Here is a 10,839-nt window from a genome sequence, read left to right on the forward strand (position 1 = left end):
TCCCCAAGATGACAGTTTTCTTAACGTGGTCTTCCTCCTGCACACACCGAGGGGTTAAGCCACCAGCATGCAAGTCACTGAGCAGGAGGCCCTCACTCAGCCAGGAGCTGGACAGGAGAGCAGACCCTGCACTGCCACCGCAATGGCAGGGCTGGCTCAGGCGAGCAGCTGGCTGTCCACGGGAGTGAGTGTTTATAAAACCACCAAAAATAGCCCACAGGATAGCACACACGCTCAAGGGATAATTCACAATGTATACAGCGAACACTGAGCACTACAAAACCTACCAGTGACAGAGCCAGCTGTGACCACCAGCAAGGCGCTCGCCTGTGAGGACTCGGGCACCCGGAAAGGCAGCACGCCGTACAGCAGTGCTGTGTACGGTTAACAGAAGCCTGCCTTGTTTCTTGCTGTTTGTCAGGAAGCACAGACAGCCAGGTATGAGTTTGACATTGCCTACACATCACGAAGCCTGACTGGGAAAAAAGAGCATCAATAATAAGCAATGGTATAAAAAACCTGAGCAGTTTTCAATGCAGCGTTGAAGAACCAGCCAACTTCAGTGCAAATTCACTGAAGGTGCAAATATTTCCTGTTCTTTCTCTTGCAGTTATGTCACAAGATCAATTTTCCACCCTGGCTTTAATCTGAACTCACAAGGACTGAGAAAAAAGTTGATGCGTGATGCACTGGGTCACTTTTGGCAAAGCAGCATTTGAGGACCTCTAACTGGAGCAAGCTCTGCCTCGGCTTCCCCGGCATGCATCTGCCTTTTTGCGGTTTCATTTCCTTAAAGGAAACAGACTCACTCTGCTTTGAGACCTTTTATTCCTCCTGGGTGTACGTGGCACAGAAAGGTAATTAATATGTAATCACAGACTAATTAAATATGCTCTTTTATGTTTTGCATTCATAAATCATGCCTAACAGCCTGAACTCTCAGGTCAATGGACATCTTTATCCCCTCGTGTTGTCAGATCTCTGTATTCCTGTTACAGTTCTGCTTTGGTTGCCTTCTTAAGGCACTTTTGGGGACTGCACTGTGCCTCAGGTAGGTGAGCAGTAGCGCTCACTGGGCTGAGCAGTTCTCTGAAGAGAAGACAAGAGTGTTCTGCAGCAGGGAGCATCGCTTGGCGATCCCATGGCCCGAAGCTCTTCCGAAAAGACTCATGGAGCACAGCTCCTTACCAAATACTACATCAAATGATGATGCACGGTGACTTACATCAGCCTAACCGAGCAAACCAACAGAGTTTCAGCAGAAAAAAGAGCAGGAACCTCTCTGCCTTTCTGACTTTCTCCCACAGAGCACCAGGGATGAAAAAGAGCCCACCCCTGTGCGGGGCTGGAGCGCACCCGTGGGCTGTGCCCCTGGGGCTGCGGGATGCTCCTTCCCAGCACCAACGCTGATTCACAGCACGCTCTGTAACCTGGAGTGTTCTGAAAAGAGAGGTTCTCGCTACCTGTCTGCTGAAGTCTTGTGTGAATCACTGAACTATCACAACAATCTGGAATAATTGGCAGTTTTCCACTTGAAAAACCTATTTTACTTCCCTTGTCTGCTGTGCCTGAAAAGAACTGTTTTTGTACAACATCCAGAATTCCAGGAAGACCCACAGCTCCCATTACACGGTAAGTTCTCAGTTTCCAGAAACAATTTCTGCTAACCAGATAAGAGTCCTTTTAATAATTCTGCTGCCTGTGTCGCCTTCGCCTTCTAATGGTAAATCTGTGCAGCAGCTGCACCACGCGCCCTCCCTTCCTAATGAACTCCTCAATGAAGCTAACCTCCTCCTGCTGACGTCGGGGTGGCTTCCCTTTACCCTTCGACCCCTGTCCCACCCCCATGCCCATCCCATCGCCCCGTGGCTCCCACCAGCAGCAGGAGCCCCACAGAGCTGCTCCCATAAGGAAACAGGCATGAATGGATTGAGCCCAGCATGAAGGGCTGGCTCCCCCAGAGCAACATAAAGATGAGGGCAAAGGCAATGATTCCTTCTCCAAAAAGATTGTGGACACAGTGATAATAATCCACCCTCAGGCACATGCAGCACGTTGAAGGCGTAAATACCGCATTTGTTACTGCTGTTCTTGTGGCAGAGGTTTTTGGAAGTAGTGCTGGTTCACCAGGCAGCACAGCAAACCACAGCCATGGATTTGTCGCCTACAGCGCAGTCTGGTCTCTGTAAATTTCCACCATCAGGCAAGCTGCTGCCCTGTGGCAGTCAGTCAGACTCTGAGCACTTGATGTTTTCAAAGCAAGATTATAGATTATTTGAAAATTCTATAACAACTGTAGTGCTAATTTTCTATTAAGTCCAATACTATGCGACTTTTCTAGTTGAAACCTCCTTGCCTTACAAGAGCAGATGACAGTACATTGCCTTCTCTCCCCCTCCTCCTTCCCTTTGCTATTTATTCCACTTTGCACTGCACAGAGCATCTCAAATGCAGCTAAGGCCGAGGCTCAGCCCGGCTGCCCAGCAGTGTGCTGATGGTGCAGCTCCCTGCAGCAGCCATGCCACACTGCTGCTCACACAGGGGCCGGTGGCACAGTGACACGCAGAGCATAGAGCAGCCGCAGGGCCAACATCGGGGCAGGGTCTGGCTTTATCCAATTCAGAACTTTTTCCCTGTCTATAGGAAGCCTGCATACCTGAACATGTGGCTGTACAGGACTAGGCCCCTTGCAGCACGGATGAGTTCAAGCAAAGAAAGCAGAACTGAAAATTCTCTTCTCCCAGTCCAGAAATGGGTCAGAGGTGGCACCCAGGGTGCTTGGGCTGTGGAAGAGCAGCCGAGGGCAGGAGCTCCCTGCTCAGCCCCATGGGTCCCCTGTAGAAGGCAGCCAGGGAGCAGCACCCTGCAGCAAGCAGCAGCAGCAAGGTGCGGGCAGCACAGCATTGCATTGCTCATGGAACATACACTGAGCAGCAAGGGGAGTTAGCCCAGAGAAAGCACGCTGAGGTCACGGGGAAGGAACACTTGGACTACAGTCATTTCATTTAGGAGAGTTTAAATAGTTGCGGAATGTCACGGGGAACTACAAAGCTAATTGCCTCGGTGACCTTTGGGAAAATGTGTAAACCACTCGGGGGGAGAGCAACGGCAGCCTGGGCACACAGGAGGCTGTGGGGAGGGCTGCAGGTGTCCCTGCCCAGGGGGGAGTGCTGCAGCTCCAGCTGGGGGCAGAGAACCTTGGGAAAGAGAGCAGGCAGTGCACTGGGGTTAGGAAGGGCAACAGCCACCGGTACACAGCTACAGAAGATGGGGTGATGGAGCAGCACAGGCGGCCAGGGTACTGCTCCCCCCCTGGCAGCACACCCCCCCTCTCTGGGGCTGGTGCCACACAGGCAGCACAGCCCATGGCCAGCAGCAGGCTGCCCTCCAGCTGGGCTGTCACAGCTTCGGAAAAGTTCAGAATTTGCACCAGAAAGATACGTTCTTACCCAGTTTCGTTTATTAAAGCTTTCTCTGCTTTAGCAATTATTTGTCAAAAAAGAAAGATGCTTCCAACTAAATGCAGCTTTGAGCGCAGAGAGTTAACCCAGCTTTAAAGTAGGTCTGCAAAGTCTCAGGAGAGGGTAAACCACTGGTAAACAATTCAGCACTGTTCCAGTAGAATTGTATAAGCAGATTTATGTGTATATAATCAGATAATAGTGCCAAATATAAGGTGCTCTCAGGCTGTTTCCATATACAATGTGGATTTCCCCACACCTCCCATGAATAGAAGCACTGTAGTAGGAAGGGTCTGTTGGTGCTAATACTTACGTGCTCCCAGGGAGGTTACAAGGAAAGCTTTTGATGGTGGTACTTGGGTTTTCTGCATGGTAGTCAAACATTTCTCAGCCTATGAAATCAAGGAAGCAAAGCAGTGTTCAAATGACCCCTTCAACTTCATAGTCTAAGACGTTAAAAAAGTGGAATGAAAAAAATCTCTCGTTGTGTATTGATAAAGAGCGGCTGCTGCTGCCCGGAGCAGTAGTAATTCATGAATCAGATGCACGTGGCGTATTCACCTGTTCTCTGATTCCATTAAGAATACACACTTGCCATGGCAACCTCTTCATTACATGTCAGGATACAATTCAAGCAGAAAGGTTTCTCTTCAAGAGCCCTCTGAGGTCACTGTTGCACTAAAATCTTCCAGGGACAGAACGTACACAGCTCACGGAGCGAGGGGCTGTGTGTTTTAGAAGCCGATCCAGTGTGTTACTTTTGCAAAAACAGACTAACATTTTTCCTTTGGTAGAAGTTCTTTTTCCCCCTCCCAAACATGTAGCAGCTGCAGGATATCTGTAAAGGCTTTTGCCTGGCTAGAAGATTAAAAGAACAGAGGGAAGCCAGATACACGTATGCATAGGTACCTATACAACTAATACATATTTGTATGCATTCCAAGGGTTTATAGAAAGAGACCTGAAAAAAGAGAACAGACCATTTAAATTAGCACCTTAACAGACATCATGGTAGGAATACCCGATAGCATCCAGACGTTCGATCTAGATCTCGGGCTTGCTTTCCTTTGAGGAGCTACAAGAACAGAAACGCTACTCGCCAAAGCAGGAGGTGCCAGCAATCCCTGCACAATGGTGACTGGCCTGGGGCACAGCTCCCGCCCTGCAAAGGCCTTCCCCAAAAATGAACATGGCAATAGCCCAACGTGATAAATGAGAGGTGACAACTCTGCAGCTGAAACATCTTTGCACAGCGCATACTTGATTGTGATACAATTAAATAGTTTTAGAATACAGACAGCTGGAGGGATAACAACAACAGAACAAACTCCCACTGAACGAAGCCCATTACTGACAGCAGTCTGCACTCAGCTTCGCTGCTCACGTTGGTGATGCAATATATCCATTTGGGAATACACTGTCCTGAAGGACTGGGAGCTGGTGAGCAGAGCTTACTGCCCTGCTGCAAACTCCTGTGTGCAGCTTTGCCACTGCACAGTGCTTGCAGGCACAGCTGGGACGCTGCCCGCCCGGCTTGGGGTTCCTTGTGTGCTGCTCTGCTCTGACAACCTGCTTTCCTTAGCTGACAGCCAGCCTGCACACAAGCCCAAGCCAAGCCAGAGGCTGCAAGCCTGGTTTTGTGTTTGCTTCATGCAGAAAAATCACAGTTCACCTTCCGAAAGCCAAAAACCCAAGAGAAACAGCACTCATGAAATTCTACAAAAGTTAAAGCAATTTGTAGAACAAGCACGTTCAGATCTGAGATGAAAGGCGATGCCAGGTAAAGGAACGATGCTTCTGCTCAACAAGATTCTGCATTTCATAAGAAACTTCTGAAGAAACTGCTCTTTTTATCTCTACAGGAGGAAGACGCACGCCAGGGCGGGCGCTGAGAGGCGGCTCCGAGCAGGAGCCCTGCAGTACATGGGAGGTGCCAGGGAGTAACATTGCTGGAGGATGGAGAGAGGAAGCAGCTCTCAGTGCCTAAGAAACTGTTTCAGAGGTGGAAGTGTCAATACCCGAGAGCATCACTAAAGCAGTACTGTCGCTGAGAAGCGCTCTGCAGCTCGAGCTGCGCAGCTTCTCCAGACCAAACTCTGTCCAATAAACTTCAAAGACGTTGCCTGCACGTTAAGCTGGGTATGGAAACTGTATTTGGGATTCTGCACGACAGGTTACTTGAAACAAAGGAAATTTAGCCAGGTGCGGGCCGAATCAGGAGTGACTTGCCCAACAAGCTGCAGGGTCACAGCAGCAGCACCGCCACGCACCGAGGGCTGCAGTGCTCCGTCACAGACCTCCATTCAGCACGGCCATAAACCAGGAAGACAAGCCATAAGCATGTCCCTGAGGGTTAGGCCGAGGACACTGCTCCTGGCTGCCCTTAGATCATCATTCATTCGATTATATTGAAAAAGTGCATATACTTCGAATGAAACTTCAGCCACAAGCATTTCTATTGCAAAAGAGATCACTGGATGCCACGTCCCTGGGGCACCGCAGCTCTGCAGCACCAGGAGGTGGAGGTGTCCCAGCGCAGCACTGCTGAGCACAAGAGCCACGTTTCAGCCTTTCCTCTGGAATAATTCATCTCTGGTACTTTAGGAAGTCACCAAATGGAACCAAGTAGAGAGAAATAATTGCCTCCCATCCAAATGAATACAGATGTATGATTAACAAGACATGGTATTTTTATAATATTCTCGTATCATATAAATAGAGCTGCTGTGTAGAGGCAGAGCCCGTGAATCATTCATTTGCTTTATGAGATTGAATAAGCTTCAGCTCTATCAACACAATCAGCACCGAAGAAACAAGAGCAACGCTGCTAGAAACCATTCATCACGGATTCATTTAACACCATTATTGCTTCAATTAGACAGTAAGCAAAATGTATTATTTCAAATTCATCCAGAAAGAACTAGTTTTAAGATAGGAGTATGATAGCAACGCCGTCCTAACACCAACATGCTGAGCAGCACCTCACAAGGAAGCCAGCAGGACTCGGAGGGAGGACTTCACACACCATGCTTCCCAGCACTTCCCACCACAGCTTCCCATGGAAGTCCATCTCCAGAGCAGCTCCACTGGCTGCCCCCCAGCCATGCCGTGGGTCACGCACAGAGCAAACTGAGCTGCTCTAGAGATGTGTTTGCTTTTTGGCTTTATAAATAACCACCCTGGGATTTGAGCCCAAACAGCCCTCCCATGGAGCTGCCTCCATGAAATCTCAGATGTGAGAGCCCGCAGGAGGCGAGGGGTCTGAAACACCTTTATTTGCTCATTCAGCATGGAGATACAAGCTGCAGGGGGGTCATGGGGAAGGCCCCCAGGGACACGTCCCAGCCCCAGGAAGAGATCAGAACCCTAAAAAAAAAAATAAAAAAAATCAGCACTCCCATTTACTTACACCCCTTAATCACAGTGCCCATAGGCTGCCCATCGCACTGAGCCCCGCACACTAGCAGCTCGGTGCAGCAGCTCCTCTTGCAGCATCCTCTGCTCTCAGCCCCAAATGCCTGAGCCTGGCTGCTGGCCTGCAGCTGTCCCTGAGCGCAAGCGGAGCCATTGCAAGTTACTGGTAGCTGCAAGATGATCAAGAGCACTAAGATATTCGAACAGGAAGCTGTTATCACAACAGGAAACAACTGCAAACTGACCCATGGATTTCTCTAATTCAGCCTCGCTTCCATAATTCGCCACTTTCATTTTGGTGACAAAGTTGCCAAACCGGCACAGCGTCAGTGCCAGCAGAGCAGCGCCGTGCACAGCCCTGGCACGGGGAAGCAGCACGTGTGCACCACGCAGCACCTCACCTTCACCCAATGCTGGGCAGCACCGCCCCATGCTCCCCCCCTGCTTCCAGTGAGAGCCCCCACAGGGAGGGCTGCCATGTCACACCGCAGCCAGCACCGCCTGCTCCCTCCAGCTCAGGGCAGGGAGAGACCTGGGGCTCCTTAAATCTCAGGATGGTCTAAAATGATTTTCTTAATTAGGCCTTTGAATTTTGTGAAGTTATTTCTGTCTACTCGGGATTATTACTCATTTAAAAAAAAAAAAACCTTTAGCTCTCCAGTGACTTACAGTACAATTTTATTGACTTCGTCCTTCTGCATGCACCGCCCGACTCCAGGGAGGCTGTGGAGGGAATTACAAGTCAGGCCAGCACATATTTCCAGTTATGACAACCATAAGAACTTTTAAAAATACATAATTCAATACCAAATGCATCATTTAGAAAAGCCCGCACTAATTAACTGAGAGGGACAAGGCTGCAGAACAATAGCGGGTACAGAATTCCATACCCACTATTGTCGGAAGGGCCTAAAGAAATGTTTGTGTTCTTCTGGAAGCCCAGTAATTAATTTGAAGAACATCCAGAAATATTCCAACAGCTGTTTCCCTCGGACAGGGGACGCGGTGATGTCCCCATGCGGCCCCGGGCTCAGCAGCCCCTGTGAGCCCCGCAGCCCTCGGGGCTCCAAGCTGTTCTTACTGCGTGGATTTTACTTGGTCTCCAGTTAAACCGCTGCCTTACAGTGAGCAAACACCTGTAAGCTGGGCAGAATGGGGGCAGATCCAGAGGCTGGGGATGTGAGAGCACTGCCCCCAGCATGAAGGACACTGCAATGTGTCCATGTGGAATCTCAGCTCAGAGTTCCACGTAGAGAAGGAAAAACAATAGAATAAATAAATAAAATAATCAAGAGATTATTCCAGAATTAGGAAGAAGTTCCACCCAACTAGCGAACGTTATCACTGCTGCCTGAACCATGCTCCAAATTCACTTTTTGATGAGCAGATTTGGAAGATCCTACTCACAAAACGTATTTTCTCAATAAGAGAACGAGCACAGTATATGTTTTTTTCACATTAGAAAATTGAGGCCAGCCAATAACTTTCTATCATTTCTAACAGTTCTAACCAGCCATCAGGGAATAAGCACGGCTTATTGTCCAAAATTCTTCACATGCAGCATGTCATTTCCTATCGCTCTCAGCTGAGGCTTGAATAAAGAAGCAGAAGTGAACACTTCAACAGCTCAAGCACACTAGCAGCAAGGGAATGAGTTAATCCAGCGGGTCGTGAACTTGTGCAATTGTCTCTTGCAATGCAGTGAAGCAAAAGGCATTGAGCAAGAGCAGCAGAGACGAGCCAGGGCAGCAGAGCTGGGCAGCAGAGCTGAGCTGCTGGGATGGGGTGGCAGCCGTGGAGCAGGGTGCTGGGATTTGGGCACTGGCACCACACACAGACCTGGCCCAGGCTCCCCAAGAACTGCACAGAGCGCTCGGGGTGATGGTCCATAACAGCTGCCCTGTTACCGAAGCTGCTGCTGCATCTGGTTACCAGAATAGGCAAACGATGTTATCTGAGCAGCAGGAATGGATTTTGCACAGCTGAGGGGACTCCTCCCCTCCCTTCCACAAGCACTTTACTTCTACCCCCCCACCCCCAACCGTAAAATAGCTCAGCTGCATTCGCTTTTAGGATTTTTCAAAAGTATGTATATATGCACATAGAGATAGATATCTATTTTAAAAGCTTGCCCTACACTGTCACATTTGTGACTGACGTTATCAGGTTTAAAAAGATAGAGCATCCATGTGACACACAGAGGGAAGAGCAGCAGCTGCTGCTTCAGGGCCGAGGGCACAGTGCTGTGCCCACAGGCAGAATTGGGAGAGCTCCCACGGGGAGGACTTACAGTGATTGTCTATGGCCTGAACTGATCTTCCAAAGAGAAAGAAGGACACCAAAGAGACCCCAACCCTGAGCTCCTCCACAGCCACGTTGAGGTGTGCGTTGTACCCGCAAGTCCCATGAAGGAGCACAGTGGGGGCATAATGGGGCTTCTGATGCAGCCCCCAGCTGAGGGCCCTCTTCAGCATCAGCACACCATGCAAGCTGAGCGCTGGGGGCAGCCCCCAGCCCAGGAACCCACCCCTCGCAGAGCAGAAGTGCCACTGCACACCCAGCAGGGCATTGGGCTCTCATGCTGTAGGCACGTTTCTGGTGACATTAGTTGGGATGTGCATGCACATCCACGAGTCACAGTTCTCATTTATTTTCCCCTTCTCCCTAAATCACTCTGTTGTGTCCAATGCACATTGAAAGCAAATTTCAAAGTCATGAAGTTCTCCAGAAAACGACATTCTTGTGTTCCAGCCAGCCCGACTCAATTCGAGGGAACACAGTACTTTGATAACATGGTTAGGGCTTAGCATGGCTGGATGAGTAATAAACTGGCCAAGAAACGAAACTGATTTGAAAGCTATCCTTTCAGGAGAGAAACCCTTTGAAGGAGGCCTTCACGTTCTCTAAAACTTGAAGAGATAACTTGAACTTTACAGCCACCAAGCCAAGAAAGCACCAAGCCAAAAACCCAAGTTTCTTCCACGCGCTTCCAAAAGCATGCAGAGAAGTTGGGGCTGGGCAGCACACAACAGCTCTGTCGGAAGTAGGAGATCCTCAACCAAGGCTCTCAGCAACAAGAGCCCTCCTGCAGCGCTCTCCTACCACAGCGGGGGCCTGGCTGTGTGATGCAGCAGGAGGGGAGCAGCAGGGAGGTGCTGCCTGCTCATCCCCATCATCCCCAGTGTTCTGCACCAAGCACTGGCTGGGCTTGCAGAGCTCTAAGGCCTTGGAGATGATGTTCACAAACCAGCCTACTCCAAAGCAAGCTTACAACCCCATTGTTCACCCACTGTACAGGATCAGGGATCACTTTCTTAACCCTGTCTTATGGAAAGTTTCAATGAGCTTACACAGGTTCCTAGGCCTAGGAGCAGGGCTTCCCGCTGTTGGGCACATAAACAACTTACCCTGTCATCCATCCAGCTGGTCCACCTCCTCCGCTCCCCACCTGCATCCTCCAGCTCCAAGCTCTTCCCAGTACCCTCTCCCTACCCACATCCTTTCTTTTATTACCCAAGCCTGGTACTCATTTGCCATCAGCTGACCTTTCAGGCCTACAATCTCTCCTTGATTTCCTTCACCTGTGCCTTACAGGTGTATTTCCCTCACAAGGGCTTGCATTGCTCATGGAGAGGAATTACTATCAGCCATGGAGGTGGAGCTTCTGCATATACTTCACAGGGGACAATATTTTCCTATAAGAAACACATGTGTTTATCACAGGAATTTACCTTTTATGTTCATTAAAACCACAAAAATGGAGGAAAGGAGGCAGCAGCGCTCGCAATCCTGCAGCCCCAGCACGGCAGGACACCACAGTGTGTGCTTCTCACCTCCCTGCGCATTGCTGCATGGGAAGGGCTGCAGAATGCACCCAGAACGTTCCGAGGCCGTTTGAGAGTCTGACTACGGCTCGGATGCTCATCAGCTTGATTTGCGGGATGCATACGAAGATAAATGCAAC

General features: G+C 49.7%; 1 long non-coding RNA gene across 2 annotated transcripts; it reads right to left on the bottom strand.

Annotated features, from left to right (window-relative positions):
- Positions 289-10,372, bottom strand: LOC110405398. Of its 2 annotated transcripts, none has more exons than XR_002442860.1 (3): positions 10,283-10,372; positions 3,775-3,853; positions 289-476 (listed from the first exon to the last, which is right to left on the bottom strand). It is a non-coding gene; the product is annotated as an uncharacterized LOC110405398 (long non-coding RNA). The 2 variants fall into 2 exon arrangements; XR_002442861.1 differs by lacking the exons at positions 289-476; positions 3,775-3,853 and adding exons at positions 6,389-6,827; positions 7,545-7,598.

This window comes from Numida meleagris, chromosome 12, assembly GCF_002078875.1.
Source record: "Numida meleagris isolate 19003 breed g44 Domestic line chromosome 12, NumMel1.0, whole genome shotgun sequence".
Lineage (NCBI taxonomy): Eukaryota > Metazoa > Chordata > Aves > Galliformes > Numididae > Numida > Numida meleagris.